This window comes from Polypterus senegalus, chromosome 1, assembly GCF_016835505.1.
Source record: "Polypterus senegalus isolate Bchr_013 chromosome 1, ASM1683550v1, whole genome shotgun sequence".
NCBI classification, from domain to species: Eukaryota; Metazoa; Chordata; class Cladistia; order Polypteriformes; family Polypteridae; genus Polypterus; species Polypterus senegalus.
Window position 1 is genome coordinate 33,745,030 of NC_053154.1, and position 23,824 is coordinate 33,768,853.

At 42.0% G+C, this 23,824-nt stretch overlaps 1 long non-coding RNA gene and 1 other non-coding gene across 2 annotated transcripts in view; both read left to right on the forward strand.

Moving 5' to 3' along the window:
• The window catches only part of LOC120524014, a 35,104-nt gene extending 13,896 nt beyond the window's left edge, over nucleotides 1-21,208 (forward strand). Inside the window, exons 2-3 of the long non-coding RNA XR_005632733.1 lie at nucleotides 13,829-13,968; nucleotides 20,457-21,208. This is a non-coding gene — a long non-coding RNA (uncharacterized LOC120524014). The remainder of the gene's footprint in view (nucleotides 1-13,828; nucleotides 13,969-20,456) is intronic.
• trnam-cau lies at nucleotides 7,888-7,959 on the forward strand. The gene has a single exon. It is a non-coding gene; the product is annotated as a tRNA-Met (tRNA).
• Nucleotides 21,209-23,824: the final 2,616 nt, after the last annotated feature.

Genomic DNA, 23,824 nt, shown 5'->3' on the forward strand with positions numbered 1-23,824 from the left:
ACAGGGGTCTGCTGGAGCCAATCCCAGCCAACACAGGGCGCAAGGCAGGAAACAAACCCCAGGCAGGGCACCAGTGCACACACACACACATACACTCACACACTAGGGACAATTTAGAATCGCCAATGCACCTTCTGCATGCCTTTGGACTGACGGAGGAAACTGGAGTACCCGGAGGAAACCCACGCAGAGATGGGGAGAACATGCAAACTCCCAACTGCGAGGCAGCAGTGCTACCCACTGCGCCACCATGCCGCCTCTATCACAACACACACATTAAAAAATTGGCAGCATTCAGGCTACCATGTGCAAGCTTTGGATTCCCATTTTTCAAAAACTGTTTTCATTAGTGTTGGTGGGAAGGCTTTAGCATTAGGACTTCTTGTCTTGTTTCCTCTATATGCTGTTTGAAGGGCATTGGTGATCACTTTTCTGAAATTTTTGACCCCCGCCTGTTTCTTAATTAAGGTTAACTCTGCACTGTTTATATATGAGGGGGAGTCAAGCTAAAGTTAGAAAATTGGAATTATCAGAGAATGGAACGAACCTGAACAAAACTGATCAGGTCATTTCTCAATGTAGTCTCCTCCCTTCTCAATGCACTTGAGCCACCTGCCTGGAAGTTTCAACAGTCTTCTCCTCACAACCACTCGTGTAATCGAGTTATTGTCGAATACTACATGCCGAGGGGTACTGCTGTCACTAGTACAAGTTATTGTGACTTGCTGGAGACCAATGTGAAGCCTGGTATTCAATCCAAGCGGTGGGGACTGCTGTCTCAAGGAGTCCTTTTGCTATAAAACAATGTCTGCCCACCCGCCCACACACTGCTAAGAACACCAAGGCTTGTCTGGAGAAACTGAAGTTTGAGGCATTGCCACATTCTCCTTATTCGGCAGATTTGGCACGGTATTATTGCCACTTTTTTGGACCTCTAAAAAACATCTGGGTGGTTGTCGAATTTTGAAAGTCCCTAAGGTCTTACTGTCTACCACACTACTTGGTAACTTATTCCAAGTGTCTATCGTTCTTTGGGTAAAGAAAAACTTCCTAATGTTTGTGAGAAATTTACCCTTAACAAGTTTCCAACTGTGTCCCCGTGTTCTTGATGAACTCATTTTAAAGTAACAGTCTTGATCCACCGTACTAATTCCCTTCATAATTTTAAACACTTCAATCATGTCACCTCTTAATCGTCTTTATCTCAAACTGTAAAGGCTCAGCTCTTTTAATTTTTCCTCATAATTCAACCCCTGTAGCCCTGGAATCAGCCTAGTCGCTCTTCTCTGGACCTTTTCTAGTGCTGCTATGTCCTTTTTGTAGTCTGGAGACCAAAACTGCACAAAGTACTCAAGATGAGGCCTCACCAGTGTGTTATAAAGTTTGAGCAGAACCTCCTGTGACTTGTACTCCACAGATTGTGCTATATAACCTAACATTCTGTTAGCCTTCTTAATGGCTTCTGAACACTGTTGGGAAGTTGATAGCTTGGAGTCCACTATGACTCCTAAATCCTTTCTCATAAGGTGTACTCTCGATTTTCAGACCTCCCATTGTGTATTCAAACCTAATATTTTTACTTCCTATGTGTAATACTTTACATTTACTGACATTAAATTTCATCTGCCACAAATCTGCCCAAGCCTGTATGCTATCCAAGTCCTTCTGTAACGATATAACGATTTCCAAATTATCTGCTAATCCATCTATCTTGGTATCATCTGTAAACTTAACCAGTTTGTTACTTATATTCCTATCTAAATCATTTATATATATTAAAAATAGCAGTGGCCCTAACACTGACCCCTGCTGGACACCACTCTTAACAGCGGCCAGTTCTGATGAGGTTCTTCACACCATCACCCTGTGCTTCCTGTGTCTGAGCCAATTCTGCACCCATCTAAAAACATCACCCTGAACTCCCACTTCTTTTAGTTTGATGCCCAACCTCTCATGTGGCACCTTATCAAATGCTTTCTGGAAGTCCAGATAAATAATATCATCAGCTCCACTTTGATCGTATCCTTTTGTTGTCTCCTCATAGAATTCCAGCATGTTAGTAAAACACGACCTCCCTCTTCTGACCCCATGCTGTCTTTTCAGTAAACTCCTGTCCTTGCTAGGTGCTGCTCAATCTTATCCTTAATAATTCCTTCCATTAATTTTCCTGTGATGTATGTTAAGCTTACTGGCCTATAGATGCTTGGATCTGCCCTGTCACCCTTTTTATATAATGGGATGATATTTGCCATTTTCCTGTCCTTCGGAGTCTCTCCAGTGCGCTTTCTAAAGAGAAAATGGTGGATGAGTGGTTGCAAGGACAAGACAAAACCTTTCATTCTGCTGGAATCCAAGCACTTCCAGGCAGGTGGCACAAGTGCATTGAGAAGGATGGAGAATACATTGAGAAGTGACATCATCGGTTTCGTTAAGGTTCATTCCATTTTCTGATAAGTCCCATTTTCTAACTTTAGCACGACTCCCCCTCGTATAAATACTGTAGTTTGCCTTGTGATCCACAATACTTTTTGTAGTCATAGCAAAGCTCAGATGAAATTCTTCTTCATATGAAATAAAAGTATTGCATGATGATATGAGATGTAGTGGATCTATACTAGAAGACAAGCACCTGGAGAAGGGAGACATAGTCGTACAAGTGAGAGTGGGCTCATAAATCATGTAAAAACTACTGCGGATGATACAGACACTTTTTATCTGACCTAGATTGTAAATGAAAGCATGGATTCTGAAGTCAATAAAAACAAGGGCTGTATTTCAAAAATAATAATACACAGTAGGGTACAAAGGCTTGAACTGCACACGGTACTCCAGATTAGGTCTCACCAGTGTGTTATAAAGTTTGAAGACTATAGTCTATAGATATTGGGACAACTTATATATTATCTAAACAGATGAGCTTATGAACTGAATGGATTCCTCTTGCTTGCTAATTTTTTTTAGAACATTAGACAAATTTAGACGAGAACAGGCCATTCAGTCCAACAAAGCTCAAGTTCTGAAATTCCCTAAAGTCCTACTGTCTGCCACACTACTTGGTAGATTATTCCAAGAGTCAGTGGATCCTTGTATAAAGAAAAACTTCCTAATGTTTGCCACCACTTTGCACTCTTCAATCTCCTTCAGATTGACTGTTCTGCATTGGATATAATCTGCTTGTCTGCATCTTCCTTCACTCTCATCCATCACGCACCCAATGTGCAGGACATATGCACTAACAACATTCATAATTACACCTTCAATTTCCATAATGATCTCTCTGTCTGACACTCCTTTCACGTCCAAAACACTCTTGACATACTGTTCCTTCAGAATAACCCCTACCCCATTTCTCCTCCCATCCATACCATGATAGAACAATATGAATCCACCTCCGATCCACCTGGCCTTACTCCCCTTCCATTTAGTCTCTTACACACACAGTATACCAACCTTCCTCCTCTCCATTACATCAACTAACTCTCTTTCCTTATCAGTCATACTGCCAACATTCAAAGTTCCTACCCTCAGGTCCACTCTCTTTACCTGCCTCCTCTTTCCACCAGCACCCCGTTGGTATTGTTAATCCGGGCCTCGACCGATCCAGTATGGAAATCTGTATTGTTATCTGCATATTGATCTGGCAAAATTTTATACAGGATGCCCTCCCTGACATAACCCTTCCCATTTATCTGGGCTTGGGACCGGCACAAAGAAACATACTGGCTTGTGCATCCCCTGTGGGTGGGATTTTACTTCCTACATGTAATAATTTACATTTACTTACATTAACTTTCATCTGCCACAAAACAATCTGGATTTTGAACCTTTGTTTTTCGACTTCCTCTCTGATTTTGTGTTTTTGGGACGTGTCTGCTTCTGGATCTCCTGATTCAGGCAACTCCTTCTCTGCCTTTTGCACTCCTTGGAGCTTCTGTCAATAAGGAAACTGCAACAAATATATATTTTTTTATTTTAAATGCTCCTTGTCGGGCATTTGGGTACTGATTTGAGGACTCTGTGTTATGATTTTCTCCAAGTTCATGACAGCTAAAGCTAATGAGTTGTGCTCAAATTTTCTTTTTCTGGTTAAGATTCTGCTGCATTCTGATCTAATGGCAACCGACTGATGTCTTTCTTAGGTAGTTCTTTCAAAGTGCGTTACATTCATCTAGTCAAATAAACACAAAAGCGTGAATTCATTTCATAGCATCTTGCTGTGTTTTAAGAGGTCTGTTTTGTAATTTTCCTTAAATGACCTATTAAATTAGAGACTGTGAATTAATGTAAAGGTCAATGAGTCCGCACGTTCATCCTTTGCACGAGTGGATTTTCCTCCCATATCTGTCCAAGACTGATTTCTGCCAGGGCTACCCAAATAATCTAAAGCCCCCTGCCAATCCTGAATTGGATAAAGTGGACTTGGATGTGCTATGTTATGTTAGCTTGTGCACAAAAATAAAATTTGTGATATATTTTTAAAAAACTGTCCTAAAAAGCATCATTTGGGGGAGTCAACATTGAAACCGAATTTTGCATTTATTACCTTTCAGATGTAAACCTGGAGATGCCTTTCCTTTATTAGCACGTAAACTCTGGTACACAGTATGAGGCTTCCATTTAGTTATAAAGTTAATGTTACTCACAACAGCTTATATTCAGAAAATGAACAAGTTCCCATAAAGATAAGGATAATTTCTCTGCTTTGAGACAAAAAGGTAAGAGGGTCACTGCTCATCAGATCTTCTCATTACAGCTTGTGGTTCAGTTGGACCATCTGGCAATGGCTTTGGAGGCATGTGGTTTGTTAGTGGAGAAGAGCAAACCATTAGTGACAGGTACGGGCTTGGATCTCCAGGACCTGGCACCAGGAGATGGCCTACCTGCCAGAAAGTGCCATCTGTTAATAGCATTACATCATTCGTGTCAGCATTAGCCACGCATGGCGGTTCTTCCTGCGGAAAAGCCCGTGGATGGTCGTGCTGAATAAGGGGCAAGGCTGGCAGGTAACCATTAAGCAATTCGCATTGGGGAAGCCATACTGGGCGTTGAGTTGAGCGAGGAAAGACATATGGCGGTGAGCGAAGAGGTCGTGGTTGGTCCTATTTTTGTCTGTCTGTGGGTAGATGGTCTTGAGTCACCGATTCTCTGATCAGGAAGCCCAGAGGGTGTCCCATCACAAACAGTGCAGATCTCACAGTCTATGGTGGTGTGAATGCAGGCCCTGTTTCTCTCTCTCTCTCTCACTGTCTTTCTCACACACACACACACTCATAGAGGGAATTTGCCGCTCATCTGCACACTGCCGGAGATTCTTTTTGTCGGTTTCGCTCCACACTATCACAGCACTGGCAACGGGAGACGGGAAAGGCTGCTGGACCATTCGCTCTCATCCCGAACAGCACTTCATTAAAAATGAGCGGCCATCCTGGCAGGTGCCGTTTATTTTTATATCTGAGATGTAAGCTGCCAGCAGAGCAAAGCAGACGTGCTTTCAGATGCTAAATATAATGAGAGTGCTCAGCGGTCCCCTGCTTTTGGACTACAAGCTCCTCTTCTTCTCTCAGTCTTCCCCCACGAGGCACGTGATCACATAGGGTTAGTGCGCGAGTCGGTCACCTCTACATGTCCCTCAAGACTTACATTAGCACATGTAATTTAATATAGACAGTCGGCTTCAATTATCCTGATAGAAGCCGCTGTCCTGTCACAAGTCTCCATGAGAAGGACTTGAAAGCATCAAAGCAGGTGTTGGTGGGCTGAGGCAAGTAGAAGAAGATCTGGAACCGTCCCTGATCAATCATTCAATGTCTACGTGTCCTTAGTTGACAGTCAGGCAGGCAAGGACTCAGGGCCATCTTAACAGCATCATAGGAACCTGGGCAAAGTAGTATGCTGGGGCCCCTGTTTTGATAGCAAAACAGAAACATACATAGGCATCAGAAACACTGTGAGCTCCTGTGGTCCTGGGGCACCATTGTGCCCATATGTTAAGACGGCCCTGGGAAGGATAGTCTGATTTGGGAAGGTTAAAAGTGCCCAAAGGATTTGAAAAACTGTCCTGGAGATCACGGCTTTGGCATCAGTTCAGTGGGAAAACATATACAGGCAATTTGTATACAAAGGTCAGGTCAGGTCAGGTTGGGGAGCATGCATTGGTACAGAGTGATGCCACACCCACCACATGATGAAACAGCTTGAGATCCTGGTTGGCAACCTCCCAGGCAAACACGCAGTCCAGTCCCACCCTGCTGAAATGACCTTCTTTTTGCGGCAGCCAGGTGTTACATGGGCAACCCCTTGGCCTGGTCCAGCCACTCGGGTCCTCAACAATGAGGATACTGCGAGCTGGATCACCCTCGGGGAAACGCGCCACATGGCAGTAATGCCGTAACTGACATTCCCTCACAATGCAGGTAATGTGCCTCATTTGGGACTTCATGAGCAATACAAAGTCAAACCAGCGATACCCAGGGATTCTCCAAAGAGACACAGTACCAAAGGAGACCAGTCTTCATCTCAGGTCACTGGATAGTGTCCATGTCTCACAACCATATAGCAAGACAGGAAGCACCAGGACTCTAAAGACGTGGACCGTCTGAATGTTAAAAGTGCCCAAAGAATTTGAAAACCTGACCTGGAAAACACGGCTTTAGCATCGGTTCAGTGGGAAAACAAGATCTCCGTAACACCCATCCCCAGCTTCTTTTTTGTCGGCCCACTTTTCTGGCTTAATATTTTAATACACAGTCCTTTATTTGCAAAAACTTTTTTCAATGCAGTGTACATATGCTGAAACTCCAGGTGAGCCCTTTGGTGAAGACACATCCTCTAACATAGATAGATATCGATTGACAATAATTAGTTATAATTTAAGTGGTTAATAGTTTACATTTTTTTTCTTCCTTTAGAAAAAAGAAAATAAATAAAACCTGCTAACAGTTTTCTGACAGGTCCCCTCTCAAGCGTGTATTTTTCTGAGAGTTTTGCTGTAAGTATTCCAACATCCCCTTTGACATTCTCAAATCTTAAACTCGCTATTTGCCCCTCCAGTCCTGACTCCATTCTCATGTCTCTAGGTTTCTATGGACAGGTCTGGCAGTGCTGCTGAGTCATTTACAGTTTCGCCCTTACAGTCGCTGCATCCTGACAATTGTGTCACTACCAGTTCGCGGAATGGGGCGTGGCGCCTGTGGATTATGGGCGGGGTTACACGCTTAACTCAGCGAGAGGTGCTTTGCTGAGTTTGTTTGTGTAGCTCCCCTGTCATATAGCAGCCTGAGTTTTGTTAAGTGTTGTCTGGGGAGTTTGTGTATTCTTCGATGTCTGTGTGGGGCTTTCTTCTGGGTACCCTTGCTTTCTTCTCGCGCCCCAAAGACATATAAATTCGGTTAAATGGTGACAGTAAACCGGCGAAGTGTATGAGTAGACAGTCACACTGTGTTGTCTCCCCGCGATATCATAGTCGGATTAAGTAAACCTTAAAATGTTATTTTAAAGCGCACGTCTTTCGATTGGAAGCGAGGCCAGTGGACTTCAAAACTCTAACGTACAGTAGCTCTGTTTTTCTTCCAGTGCTACCCTATGCTTATGCCATCGCAAACTGATTATTTTTGTCCCAATTTATAATCTCAAAATTCCCTGCTTTAGCAAACCAATTTGACAGCTAACGACGTGGTTGCGGCAGATGAATGTTTTTATCATCGCCAGACTAATTTACATTTTAATTTCATTGTACATGAAATATGCTAATTACGTTTTAGCCAATTAAAAACTGGAACATTGTCAAAACAGCACAACTGTAAAAAATACCTACTTTATATATAAATGGCTACATGCACGTGACCGCCACTCGTTTATCTAAAGCTGCTCGAACTAATTCACATGTACAGCAGAGTGGCGCAGCGGAAGCGTGCTGGGCCCATAACCCAGAGGTCGATGGATCGAAACCATCCTCTGCTAATTTTTTCTTTTTATAGGTATACTAAATTCAATTTTGTTATAATATTTTTAGATTATCTAAACAAGTTTTTATTTTATCGTATTAATAAAGATAAATTCTGTTTTGAGTTAACATTATCATAACACAGAAGCTCAAAACGCGGCGCGTTGTCTGTGACTTTTATTGCACATCTATAGCATCGGCTAATCGGAGCGGCTCACGTCCACAACTCTGCTCGTAATTCATAATTCGTTAACACTGTCAGAGCTTCGGAGTAGAAGACAGGACTGAATGTAAGATGTAAGAGGCGTGTGTCGTTGTCTTTATGGCCAAACGAGCTTTATTAGCATCGCAGGCTTTGTAATAAAAGGCACGATCGCCTATTGTAGATAGATAGTTAGATAGAAACTTTATTAATCTCGAAGGAAATTGGCTGCAGTAGAAAACAAAAAAGGCACAAATAACATATAACAAGAGCTACCATAATATTATGTTTACTAACTAAGTTATACATACATATACAGGTATACCACAAATTATTTTACCAAAGTGCAGGTATTTACTAAGTGTAAAGTGATTTATCAGTCATTGGCACCGTATATTTTACACATTGCATCACCGTCTATTAAGTTATTATGTTTGCTAGACCCGCTCAGTACTAATCAGCACACAGGGAACAAGACCTCCTCAGATGAGGGGTGACTCATTATAGAGCCAGATGGCTGAGGGTAGAAGCAACCTCACATGGCGCTCCTTGGAACAACGCAGTTGTCTCAGTCTGTTACTAAATGTGCTCCTCTGTTTACCAAAACCTCATACAGGGGGCGAGAGTCATTGGCCAGGATAGTAAGCAGCTTCCTGAGTGACCAAGACCCGGGTCACCGAGACCAGAGTGGATTCTAAATAAACAGGATTGTGAGAAATTAATTCATGCATTTATCTCTAGTAGGATTGACTACTGCAATACGGTGTTCCTGGCTGTTCAAACTGTTCTCTATACAGCCTCCAGTTAATCCAAAATGAGGCTGCAAGAATTATTACAAGAACAAGAAAATATGAACACATAACTCCAGTTCTTAAATCTTTACACTGGCTCCCGGTTAAGTTTAGGGCAGATTTCAAAATCCTCCTTTTAACATATAAAGCCTTAAATGGCCAAGGTCCGGCTTACTTGTCTGAACTTATCATGACTTACAAACCAGAGCGCACATTAAGATCTCAAGATGCCGGTCTGCTTAGGATTCCAAGGATTAATAAAATAACAGTGGGAGGTCGAGCTTTTAGTTACAGGGCCCCTAAACTGTGGAATGGTCTGCCTGCTACTATAAGAGATGCCCCTTCGGTCTCAGCTTTTAAATCCCGGCTGAAGACTCACTACTTCAGTTTAGCATATCCTGACTAGAGCTGCTGATTAACTGTATATACTGCATCTCTGTTGTTAGTCATTAGCACTATAACATAAGTAACATGATAATTATATTTGAATACTAACCCTCACCTATTCTGTTTCTGTTCTCGGTACCCAAATGTGGCAATTGGTGCCACGGCCCACCTGCCAAGTTGTTTGCCTGCCTATGGTAAAGTCATCCCTGATGGAGGATCACAGGAATCATGGGAAAGAGGGGTCCTTTCATCGGAGCAATGTTTCAGCCGTGGCATGGCCAAATGGGGAGGCAGCTAGATGGATGAGGTCTCCAGGACTCTAAAAATATCCAAATCTAATTATGTCATATCATCTACTGTTAAACCGTAATTCTAAAATTTTTATTATTATGCTGTCTTAAGGAATTGTTCTGTTGTGTGTATTGTGTTGTATTGACCCCCTACTTTTGACACCCACTGCACGCCCAACCTACCTGGAAAGGGGTCTCTCTTTGAACTGCCTTTCCCGAGGTTTCTTCCATTTTTCCCTACAAGGTTTTTATTGGGAGTTTTTCCTTGTCTTCTCAGAGAGTCAAGGCTGGGGGGCTGTCAAAAGGCAGGGCCTGTTAAAGCCCATTGTGGCACTTCCTGTGTGATTTTGGGCTATACAAAAATAAACTGTATTGTATTGTATTGTATTATTGTGATTGAGCCGATGCATGCATCTTGACAGGATGGTTCATTAAAGAGGAGAAGCCAGGTAAAGATAAAGTCCTACAGATTTCATCTTATAGCACTGTATTCCATTTCCTGGATTCTATCCTGGCAGGCCTGGGTGCCAGACAGGAGCCAACCCTAGAGAGAGGGTGCCAGTCCATCATAGTACCAATGCACATGCACACCCAACTTTCAGATCTTTGGGATGTGAGAGGAAAATCAGGGACAAAAAAATCACATAAACATGGGGAGAATGTGCAAACTTCTTTCTTAAATAAAAATGGGGTACATGTGTTTTAATCATTTTCTGCTTCTAAAACACACCCAGATCAAATTCTGAGTTAACTGACAAGTAGCTAGGGTGAAGTTGGGCACAATGAGAGGAGGCATTAAATTGATAGCTGGTAGCAAAAAAGAACTTGAGTAGCCCCTCAGAAATGAGTGGCTGACTAAGGTACTCCTGGACGACACATCCGAATGGCTTCCAGTTTTCACCTCATCCTCTGTTCTGACACTGCTGCCATTGAGTTCCACTCTGACAATGCAGAGAAAAATGTGGAAAAAAAGGAGAAAGTAGGAGACAAGAACCTAAAGTGTAATTTCTGTTCTATTTATTACCAAAAGATGTCTGTAAATAGCCCACCCCTTTTTCCCAGACAGTCAGTTGCTGCATATGAAAAATGCTGACCATGTTGTGAAAACAGTCTGCATGGCTCCTGTTAACTTCTTCACTGTGGAAATCGCAGACAGTGTAAAATTAGAACTGATACATCCCAGAATTGACGGCACGAACATAATGAAGGGTCCTGGGGCTGAGCTTCTGACAACAAAGCTGAGACTTTTCCAATATACAGAAAGGAGTGTAGCCAGAACTCAATAAACATGCAATTCCAATGGATGGCACAATTAGTAGAAGTGTTTAGAGATGGCCCATCTTCTTTGGGCAAATTTCTTTCTTTATTTTTTTAGAAAAATTGTCATGTTTTTGTCACATAATTTATGGCGGGAGAATCCAAAGAGCGTGTTGAACAATGCTTTAATACCGACTTCTTTCCAAATGCACATTGATAGCCATAATAGAGTATGTATAATAATAATAATACCAATAATCATAATGGTAATAATAGTAATAAAAGAACCATACAGGTTGCTGTGAGTCATTTTAGAAAACTCAGAATGTCTAAAAATGTCATCAGTACCGTAGAATTTGTAATCAGAGCTAAACAATCACTCTGGTCATTTTCCTGGATTTCAAAAGGAAGTTTGTTTGTGAATTATGCAAATTTTGTTCTGTTTATCTGCTATGTAGTATCTATACTTTTATCGACTATGCTCACAGAACTGATTTGTCGTTTGCTTTTTTCATTATGTTTTCTTTAATGATTTAGTTTCTTTCTACGTCTTATTTTCCTAAGTTGCTTGTGTTTTGGAGGATGAACCCTATGAGGCGGGGCCACCATGACAAGGCTTTTCTGAAGCTGGGAGGAGGATCTTCGGTGGTTCATTGTGGTTGTTTTTCGAGAAGTGCACTATTTCTGTGGGTTCCTTAAAAAACAGACTTCCAAAATATACTCAAAATGCCCACTAGAGGGGGTAGAACTGTCAAACCCTGGATAACAAGGAAAAGGGCATATGTAGAATCTTTATAAATGAAAAGATTCACAGCAAAATAATCAGTGGTACAAAATCAGCTCAGAGGAGCACAAAAGGCCAAAGGAGTTGCCTCAAACAATAAAGGTAATCCAAAGCAAACAATAAAATATAAATCCAAAGACCGGTCAAAACATGAAGCACAAAGATCGAGAAATCAACAACACAGGAGGACTCACCAGCCACCAAGCCTTTTCAATGAACCTCAAGGGCCTGTGGGTTTTTCTTCAGCCTTTGTAGGGCTGATGGCGGTCTATTGCTGTGAATGGCAGGTGGCCCCTTCAACTTGGGGAAGAACCCACAAGATAACATGGAACATAGCAATAGATACTTAGACATAAAGACACTAAATGATCAAACATATTTACATACTCAATGGACACAACAGTGATAAAACAGACAGCTGACCTCACCAGCCCTCCGGACGACTCAATTTCGTGAGTATTGTCTTTTTCTAACTTTTGAATTTTTACTACTGTCTTGAATTTACGATTATTGGATTTTTGACAATGATTTGTTTGTTTGTTGTGGTTTGCCTTTTTTTTTCTTTTGTCATATTATGATCGATTTCAAATAAATCCACTTTTTATAAAGATTCCTTGTGGGCAGGGTTCTCAAGCCAAAGGTTTTGACACCACAAAGGTGACAGCGAACACTGTAATAAACAAACAACAACATTTATTTATATAGCACATTTTCATACAAAAAATGTAGCTCAAAGTGCTTTACAAAATGAAGAATAGAAAAATAAAAGACACAGTAAAAAATAAAAATAAGTCAACATTAATTAACATAGAATAAGTAAGGTCCGATGGCCAGGGTGGACAGAAAAAACAAAAAAAACTCCAGACGGCTGGAGAAAAAAATAAAATCTGTAGGGATTCCAGAACATGAGACCGCCCAGTCCCCTCTGGGCAATCTACCTAACATAAATGAAACAGTTCTCTTTGGATTTAGTGTTCTCATGGAAGGACTTGAAGATGATGACTTGATGATGACTTTCAGTCCATCAATGTTGGAGCATCATGATGCTTTGAGTAGGTGGTGGTGGCGCAGGCCGCCACCACAAAGAAACTGGAAAAAGAAACAGAAGAGAGAGTTGGGGTCAGTACGGATTTTAGAGCCACTATGAATAACAAAGGACGAGAAGAAGAGAAATAAACCGGAAAAAGGACCAAAGACTCTTAACCAAGAAGGCAGTTAAACACTACCATTGAGCCAAAATAAGAAATTCAAAATCTTATTCAAAAATACGTAGATTAGAAGTCTTTAACCAGCAGCTCTAACTAAATAAACCCACATTATTCTTCACTTATTTTTCTGCAGATAGTCAAATAGGAAGGAACTGCTTGGGGAGAACTTCAGATCTTTGACCCCTAAAGTGAAGCCCAAACACTTCTGGGTCAGTTGCCCACCAACACCATAATGACACTCTACAAAATGGTTAGGTAACTGATATATTTCAGCCAGGGTTCCTCCCCTTGCTGAGGTTCAAATGTCATATTGTTGCTTATTTTTTATCATTGTTAATTATTTAGGTTTTATATGTCAAAGGGTATTCTGCCATGTTCTTTATATTTTGTGTGTGGTGCCTCAAGAGGCGGGGCCACCTGCCCATCAAGGCAAGTGACCTCCCACAGTCCTATTAAGGAAAGGAAACCCCACAATCCTTTGCCAATTCATTGAGAATGTGCTCACTGTGTGGTAAGCCTCTCTTCTGTTGTTTTCTGTGCTTTGGTAATTTTTTTGGATGTTTTTGAACCTGTGCTCTATTTTTCCACTACCCTTTGGATCTGAGATTGGGATTTGTTTGCCTTGAAACAATAAAGCTCCATGAAGCACAAGAGGCAAATGGAGTTGCCTGAAAAGACAAACCAAGGCAAATAATATTCTAATAACAAATCCAAAGTGTAATCGATAATAAATCACAAATAAACAAAGAGTACAGAAAACTGCAGTAGACCTCACCACACCATGAGTGCGCTCAATGAACCGAAAGGGACTGTGGGTTGCCCCCACCTCTATAATGATATTTCAACTGGGGTTCCTCCCCTGGTTGGGGTTCAGATTCTTGTTTTACATCTTTTTTTGCACACCTTTGAGTCTTTGATTTATGCTAATATTACTTTTATTTATTATTTTCTGTATTTGCTATGCCAGGGTTATGTTCCAGGTGTTTTGTGGGTGGTCCTCCAAGAGGAGCAGCCACCTTCCAATCATTGTAAGGGACTGGACTCAGCCCTATAAAGGCAGAGGAAACCCACCGTTCCTTGTGGTTCATTCAAATGCTCTTGGCAGTGGTGAGTTTCTTGATTACCATTTCTAGATTTTTTGACCTTTACTCTGTTTTTCTACTTTGTTTGAAGGAATTGCATTTGGGGCTTGTTTGTCTTTGATTGCCCTGCCTTTTCAGGCATTCCCTGATGTGTTTCTTGTATTCTTTTAACAGAACCATTTTTGAAATAAGTATTTTATTTAAAAAAGATTTGTTGCCCTCTGTGATACTTCCCAGGGTTTTTGATGGGATTCCCCCTCTAGTGGGCATTTTTGGATCTCTTTGTGACTTACCTGCTTCATACTCTATACCTTCATTGCATAAAGGTTGGGGGGCCAGTTCCTTGTGGTGATGGGAAGGTGGCCACGCTTCTTGAGAAACCACCCACAAAACACAGAGTACATAGGACAAGCTACACACATACACAGAAATTAAATGACTGGCAACTGTAACATAAACAAGGGACACAAAAATGTAACATAAACAAAGGAAGTAAAAATCAATAAAAAAATACATAAAAACACCATTTGAACCATTGCCAAGGGAATAAATCTGCCTAAAACCTAACATTATGTGACTAGCTGGAGTTTGATGGTTTCACCCCCCTCTAGTGGGCAGGTTGAGAATTTTTGAGACTCTCTCTCTTCAGTTAATTGTAACAAAATTCAAAATGGTGATGTAAATGACTTAAAACAATTAAACATATTCTAGAATAACCATAAAGAATGGTAGTAGCCACAGAATTGAATTCTGAAACTTCTAAAACTAATTTTCACTTAAATAGGAAAGCAAAAATGGGTCTCAAATGTGCACATAAAATAAAAAAATAATACCAATTATAAACCAAAGTATTTAAGTTTCTCTTTTCTCTTGAGAGACATTTTGATATATTTTGGGACAAGGATTTTGAACCTTAAAAGGCTGCTTTACAATTTTTAGGCCTGGATAGGATGAAGCCTGCTGGTAAAAAGTGTATAAACTCTTTGGAATAGCCAGGTTTTTCATAAAATGTGACCTAATCTTCACCACAAGTCTTCGCCACAAGTCACAAGTGTGCTTCTTAAACATTTTATGAAGAGGTGGAAGGCGCCACTGGCATATCAGGTATGAACGGTGGAGCAGCAGCCCACTGTGACTCACGGCACGACCCACCATGACCCATTTCATAACCCACTGCAACCCACTACCGATATAAACGACAGCAATTCACAACCAACAGGCGGGATTCCACAATGATCACTGCTGGAGGATACCGTGATTAGCTCTCCAGGCCCTAAGGCTGCAACGCAGACCCGAATCATGATGCTCCTCCACCATACTTCACCAGTAAGATGATATTTTCATGCTTGTACGTCTATCCCTTTTTACCCATTGTGATGTAAACTGGGCCATCAGCGAGCCCCAAACCCCCACCACGAACATACGAAGAGTCCAGGGGTTCAAATAAAGGTGAGTTTATTCAACGCAAGACACAATACCTCCACAAAGTAACAAAAGTCACAGGTTTCTCTCTCCACACTCCAATTCTTTTCTCAATATTCTCTTCACCACCGCACTGCCCTCCTCCAGGTGAGTGTTGCCCTATGCTCTCCCAGCTCCAACTCGCCTGGAAAAGGGAGAGCAGTCTCTTTTATTGTGGGCCAGGGAGTACTTCTGGTGCCAGGGGAATTGCCTGATGGAAGCACTTCTGGGTCATGTGAAAGTCCTTTATAACAGGGAGCTTGTCTCCCTGCAGCACTATCTGGAAGCACCCAGTGACTCCAGCAGGGCTGCTCTGCCAGACTACATCTCCCAGCATGCCGTGCTGGCCTTCCACTGGGCACTGATATCCAGGGCCACTGTCATCTAGTGTGCTGGGGGAGTAAAAATTCCCCAGCGATAATTTCTTTTCAGTGGGCTGTCCGTCCATTCCTTTTTGTCCTTCCTTCCAGGTCCCATATGGCATCTGCACCATGCATACTGCTGCATATTCCTCCTGAACAATTCAACCTGGGCAGCACAGTGGCGCAGTGGTAGCGATGCTGCCTTGTAGTAAGAAGACCTGGGTTCGCTTCCCAGGTTCTCCCTGCGTGGAGTTTGCATGTTCTCCCCGTGTCTGTTTCCTCCCACAGTCCAAAGACATGCAGGTTAGGTGCATTGACAGTCCTAAATTGTCCATAGTGTGTGCTTGGTGTGTGTGTCCTGCGGTAGGCTGGCACCCTGCCCGGGATATGTTCCTGCCTTACGCCCTGTGTTGGCTGGGATTGGCTCCAGCAGACCCCTGTGGTAGGATATAGTGGGTTGGAAAAAGACTGACTGACAATTCACCCTTAGCTTCATCAGTTCACAAAATATTTTCCCAATAACATCGTAAAGTGTCAAAGTGGTCTTTAGCAAACGTCAGGCATGGAGTGATATTCTTTTTGGAAAGCAGTGTCTTTCCTCCTTGATGTCCTTCCCTGGACAGTATACCCGTTCAGTGTTTTGTGCATGATGGACTTATGAACAAAGATATTAAGCTGTTCCAATGATTCCTTCAAGCCTTTAGTTGCTACACCTCATTGAGCATTCTGCATTGTGCCTAGTGAGTCATCCTAGCTGGCACCCACTTCTAGTGAGAGTAGCTGCGGTATTAAAACATCTCCATTTATACATCCATCCATTATCCAACCCGCTATATCCTAACTACAGGGTCTGCTGGAGCCAATCCCAGCCAACACAAGGCGCAAGGCAGGAAACAAACCACAGCCATTTATGCATAGTTTGTCTAACTGTGGACTGATGAATATCTAAATTTTTCTTTTGCTACCTTCTCCAGCTTCATGCAATTCTTCATCGTAGACCTGCTTTGATCTCTTTGTTGTGTGGCAAGCTTCACCTTCTTGCGAATAGCAAACTCAAAATGTTTGAGTCTTTTGATTGGTCAGAGTATCTCTAAACCACACCCCCAATTTCATTTCATTGGCTGGACTCCAGGTTTCCTAACTCCTGACTCCAGTTATCAGCCCAGGGGTTCTCATACTTTTTCCAGCCTACACTGTGAATGTTTGAATCATGAATTCAATATCTACAAGAACAGTACAATATTTATTGTGTTATTAGTTAAAGCAGATTGCTCATTACTGTAAAGCAGATGAAGATCAGACCATATTTTATCAGATCATATTTTAAGACACTTCATTCATACTGTAAATATGATTATTTCCAAAGCCTTGGTAAAGGATGGTATAGATTCGGGCCTTCAATCTGCCCCCATGTCTTGCTCCTTGTGTGAATGCAGCATTATTCACCTCCATATACTGAGGATTTTATTGACTTAAAGTGCATTTCTATCGCTAAGTAATAGTCAAGGAAACTAAGTTTGCTTAGTTTTTCCTTTTGTATTTCCAGGCATTACAGCCAATTCCTGGATAAGATAGAGCTGTAAAAACTAAATAAATACACATAGATAGAGCAAACTGATTTTTTTTTTTGTGAAAGTAAATGGAATTTATGAGCATCTGAAAGTGCTGGCTTTTCTCAGTATTAGTGTAAAACGTTCCTGTTGAGGAATATGGCACAGCCTAAGAAACAAGTCATTTGATGATAATGTAAGGGTCTTGGAGCCACATTTCCCACCCAAAACAAGTACTGGTAGGTGAGCTAGAAAAAGGGGGAGTCCAGCCCTCAGTATGTAGCAGTGCTCAAGAATCTCACAGAACGCTAATTTGGATGATGCCATATGTGGATTATGAAGTGGTGGTAAACCGAAGAGAACCTCACATTACAGAAAGCTACTGAGAAATTAGAAGAGCTACAGTTGAGAGCAGCTGCTAGAGTATGGCGTACACAAACAAAAGGGGCACTAAACGGTGTTTCAGGTGTGGAAAGATGATGGATGATCATCCCTTAGAGTGCTAGGCAAAAATCTGCACATACCATAGCTGTTAAAAAAAAAAGTCCATGTGGAATGAACTTGTAAAGAGAGGAAAAAGCAAAGACCGGGTAAGTGTGAAACAGGGCAAAATAAAATAGCAAGCTGGCATCACAGAAAGAAAACATTGCATGTTCTATAGGAAGAAAATTCAACTGACAATAAAAACAATTCAAGGGCTGATCAGCCTGTTAAAACACCAAATAATGAAGGAGTTTAAAATGCGTTTACCGGGGTGGGCAACGTCGGGCTTGGAGGGCTGCAGTGGCTGCCGGTTTTCATTCCAACCTAATTGGGTAATTAGTAACCAATCCTTGCCAGTCTCAGACCTTTCTTAATTGAATGGCTTGTTAGTGTGCAATGTTAGGTTCTTCTATCGTAGATTTTTTTCCTTTCCAAGGTTTTCATCCAAATAATTTGAAGCCAAACAAAGATCATTTTTAGTCTGTCACGTTTTTCTCTTAAGTGTCTTATTAAATCAAATAGCGCACGATGCATCCATGCAGGTGTAAATGGAAACAAGTTACAACAACAACAACAACATTTATTTATATAGCACATTTTCATACAAACAGAAGCTCAAAGTGCTTTACATAATAAAGAATAGAAAAATAAAAGACACTATAAGAAAACAAAATGAATCAACATTAATTAACATCGAATAAGAGTAAGGTTCAATGGCCAGGGGGCACAGAAAAAACAAAAAAAAAACTCCAGACGGCTGGAGAAAAAATAAATTCGACGGAAAGCTGCTGGCTCCTTTGTTATTTACATCGTATTGCTACCTAGCTGTCTCCCCTAGATTTACAAAAATGTAATAATTTGTACTGAGAAGAATTTATATTGATAGCTTTTGTATCCGAGGGCCTCTTGATATACAATATTTTTTGTTTTGCTATCGGAGCGAGTCTGTAGCTGTGATCTCTTTGCCAAAAATGTAAAAAGTTGGCAAGGTATCTCTGGCAAAGCGGAAGGTAGGTCTCAAATATCAAACGTTGCCACTGCATCTGATTGTGTCCAGGTCTGATGGGAGAGTGTCCCCCACATGGGGATAAGAGCATGTGGCTGTGATATCTATGCCAATGAGAGGGTACCCTCTAAAACACACATAGCTGTAACCTCTCTCTCAAAAATATCAAACATTACTCTTTAACAATCTCGAGATGATAATGTCTGCTGAACAAACAGGTATCGCTAGCTAAGCGGAGGCAAGGTACGATCCAACACGTGGCGAGAGGTAGAGCGACTCGAACGGAGGTTGGCACATGAGTGAGGATGGCCCCGCCCAGCTCCCTACTCCTGTGGTCCCACCTCCCCTTCCCCTCAGCCCGCAGCCTGTCTCTCAGATTTGCGCAAATAAATTGGTGCCACAACTGACGCATGATTCTGAGTGCAATGAGAGAAGTCACAACATCAACCAGAATGTTCAAGCAACTTATAGAAAAAAAAACGATCTAAGTCCAGCGCCGTTGTATCCATGACAGGTGTCTGCTGGAGCCAATCCCATCCAACACAGGGCGCAAGGGAGGAAACAAACCCCGGGCAGGGCGCACACACACACGCACCCTAGGGACAATTTAGGATCACCAATGCACCTAATCTGCATGTCTTTGGACTGTGGGAGGAAACCGGAGCACCCGGAGGAAACCCACGCAGACATGGGGAGAACATGCAAACTCCAAGCAGGAAGGACCCGGGAAGCATACCCGGGTCTCCTAACTGCAAGGCAGCAGCGCTACCCACTGCGCCACCTGACATTAATCGTACTTTGTGGAATAAAGAAATTCTACACTAACCTATTAAATCAATGATTTATTTAGATAGACCACTGACCACCCACATCTGTTCATTGCTCACTTATAAGCAGACTTTAGAGCTGGGCATTAGTCCTTGAGGCTCAGAAGAACGAGATAAAATCCAGGTGGTCTAAGCCACATAAACATTCAGGGGGCCTGTGCAACAACAACTTATAGTGGATAATAAAGATTTTCTACTTCCAGATGGTGGAAAGTACACCTGTGACCAAGCACCAGACCAAGCAGCAAATCTAAGGTGATCCAACACTAGCATTGTCAGAGAAACAGAGGTTAGCACTTTTTATGCAATGTTTGATGTTCAGACTTCTCTTTCCTGAGGAAAAGGAGCTATCAAGTGACAGCAGACCCCTAAGCGATTGTAATTGTAACAATGAGTGAGAAGACCCATTCTGGATGGTTTATAACCCAGACACTGAAAAAGCAGGCCCAAAGTTATTTCTCTGGCTGGGCATTGACCATAATATTGAGAAAATGACCAATTCACATTCACCCTGCCAAACCCAAAGACATATCCAAAGTCCAGCACCGTTGTATCCATGACAGTGGCCTGCAAGTCTCTAGCAGAATGTCCAGGGTAAAGCTATTGGCTGTTTTGGACCATGATGGAGAGCAGGTCTAGAGCTTTACTCATAAATGATTGTGTTTGAGAAATATTGAGTCATTGCAATGTGTAGCTGTGAGATTGTTTTTAGTGTTGTCGCTCACATGCAATTAGGAGATAACTCCAGGAATCATTTAATGGTAAATCCACCCCGAGTCAATGGTTGGGGCTTTCACCTAATGCTTCTCCTTTCATTTCTCCAGCAGACCTGACGGTTGGTGATGGGACAACAAACGACGTCGCCTTCGGCTTCTACTACCTTCTACTAGTCTGCCTCTTCTGGCTCACCTGCCTTTTCATCGGCTCTACCACCATCTTGTGTCAGTCGATGTTTAGATTCAAATTTGGAGAGATGTTGTCGGGTTCTTTTTTGTGAAAACTGCTTTATTGTTTTCAATTCAATTATGTATTTTTTTTCTTTCTTTGTTACAGTGTTATCTTAAATATTTAGTACAGTATTTATTCACTCTGTGCTTTCAGCGCGACATTTACATAATTTCATTGTTTGCTTTTTTATTTTTTTTTGCGTTGCACCCTCCCCTACGATAATCCATCGTCTATGAGGAAGGAGTGAAAGCTTTAGATTCATCACAAAATTTTGATCTATGGTTTTCGATGGATTTTTACAATTTAGGGCCCCCTGATACCGAAAACATCGATTATCTCAATGATTGGTGTGTGTCTGTCTCTTTGTGTGTGTGTGTGTGTGTCTGTGTGTCATAGTTTCTTGAGGAGGGTCTACAGCTAAAACAGCAGGATAGAAAAATACCAAACTCGAAACTTAAACCTGTTAAGCATTTAAAAGAAAGAGGCACTCTAGAGCAGGCATGTCAAACTCACTACCATTGGTGGGCCACTGCAACTGCTATACGTGCGTCAGTGGGCCGCATTGTAACAAATACTATTATACTATTATACAAAGTTACTGTAGCTTTCTTTCCAATACTGAAAACTTTAAAAAATTTAACACTTAAAGTTTAAAGTTTAAAGAAAAGCAATTTATTTCCATACAGTCTCCGTACAACAGCCTAAAATTAGTCTTAGCCTCTTAGCTAGGTCCTTATATTATTATATTACTAGCCAACCCGCGGCGTACCATACGCCGCATAATCAGGCCGATTTTTGTAATGTAATAATAATGTAATAAATCAGCAAGAAAAGCAACATTGTAACAATGCACGGAACGAACCAACACACAATCGTCCGTGACTGAAAACTGGCGGACCGCCATCGTGCCTTGTCCTGCCAGACAGAGGGATGCGAGTGCACTGCGCTCAGGCACGTGTGGAACAGCAGGAGAGGAGAAGGACGTCCACTCGGCTCCCTCCGTCATGCTAGTCTGCTGATATGTCATTCAGTATGCACTGCCCGCTCATGTGCCCACCTCCAACTCGTCACTTGAGTTGTTGTCGTCTTTACACAGTCCAGATGCACATGTGACTCACGTAGACGTTTCATTGCTCTGTGCGGTTTTGGCTGCTTTTCTATTTATAATCCGCCAAGACACCCGACCACGGTAGTATCGAGGTGGGAGGTGGGTGTGCACAAAGGGTAGGGACGCAACCAGTAGGAGCGTATGAGTCGCACTTAGTGGGAATTCCATGGTTTGCAGTCCGAATGGGGTTCAACAGCTTACCCACGCCTCTGTGTGCCGGGTAGACACACGCTCCATCTCAAGCATAATTATTTATTGAATGTTAAACACTTCTGGAAAGACACAGTTGTCTAAAACGGGTTGGTGTGAGAATACAACAGTAAGTGAATGAAAAGATGGAACTCTGGAGAGAGCAACATACAACACAATAGTGAAGCCGCGGCATAACAAACACTGCATAATTATTTTTTGATGGTTGAACACTTCTGGAAAGGCACAGTTGTCTAAAAAGGGAGGGTTTGAGGATATAACAGAAAGTGAATGAAAAGATGGAACTCTGGAGAGAGCAACATATAATTGTGAGTGAAGAAGATGCATGTTTGCCACAGATGCGAATTGCTGTATGTAGGGTGAAAAACAGTTTGCTATGGTGCACGCGGTCGTGTGTTGTAACCAAAAACTCGGTTTTTAAAGACTGCTTACTTCATTGTGTTTTAACCTCAGTTGTAAAGGATTGTTTTAAGGATCCCATTGGATACCCCTCACGAACCGTTTTACACGCTGCATATGGCGACTCACCTCCGCGAGAAACATGCCTCTATGAACAGTCAACAAGGCTCGGAGGTGCCAGGAGTTGGTGGGCGTGGCTCCTTCCTGCATGCGCCATAGGTGTCTCGGTTTTCGGCGGCTTAATGAATCCACGCCCCTTCCAGCGTGCTTTCCATGGTTGTCTTGCCTTAGTGAATTATATATATAGATATTCATTGCTTATATAGGAATCTTACAGTGTGAGATTTATTTATTTTGTCCCGACACTTGGCATCTCTTGTTATTAACCAGTTCATCAATATCAGGCTTGAAATCTTGTGCAGCTGCAACTTTTATGAGGGATGAAGGTTGCTCGACAGTAAGTCTTGAGCGATGTGGGGTTTTGGTAGCTTTCATTAACGAAAACAATTTCTCGCAAAGGTAAGTGCTTCCAAACATAGACAGTACTCTCGATGCCAATTTACGGATCTGCACATACGAGGGTGACATGTAAGTGTACAAGCCTGGCACACCAACTTCGTTGTATTTTGCCTTCAGAATAGAATCTGACTGCAGTTCAGTCAATTCCATTTGGATATTCTCAGGCACATTCTCGACATTGTAAGAGAACGGCGCAAAGTCCTGTTCGTGTGAACTGAAATCACGAAAACGCTCACTGAATTCATTGCTCAGTAATTCAAGTTGGAAACAAATCCTCTAAAAATCTAATTTTACTTTACTAAGTTTACTTCAAAGTTTATATTGTAAAATAAGCCGATATGCAAAAAGCCACCTGACCTACACTAACTTTACAAACTCAAAATTACAAAATATGTTAACAAACAACTCACCAACTTCTCACGTCCACTTCAGATCTTCAGCTGTAGTCTGCACTAACTGTTCGTTACAATACTAGCACAAAATGACATAAAACTAGAGCAAAAAAACGTGAAAATATGCAAGCTATTACTACTCGTGATGGTCAGTTCTGCCCAGTGGCCAGTCTCAGCAGCCCAGCCAGTAGTGTAGCCTGCGCAGGGTCGGCCCTGGGCAGAGAAAGAATCGGTGGCCCCTTCGCACGCCAATGTCAATATGGTATCTTATGCACGGCGGGTGTTCACGTCCATTGCGGACACTGTATAGCCGCCTCGTGCTCATGACATGCTTCTATATGCGCGTGTCTGTAACTTGAACACCAAGTGGTGGCCCATGATATTCACATTACGGCAGAATGTTATAATACTACATATAGCTTACTGCTCCGACTCGAGCGACATTAGTAAATACAGCATACTAATTAACAAGAAACACAATGTTTTTCGGCCACATTGCCGTCAGCTGTGTCGTTATTTTCTCTCTGTTTTATATTCAATATTGTAGCGACCCGTGGTTAAGTCTTAAAGTTTTCAGAGCCGTACTCAGCCATGCACTTCCCCCAAGCTGGTCGGC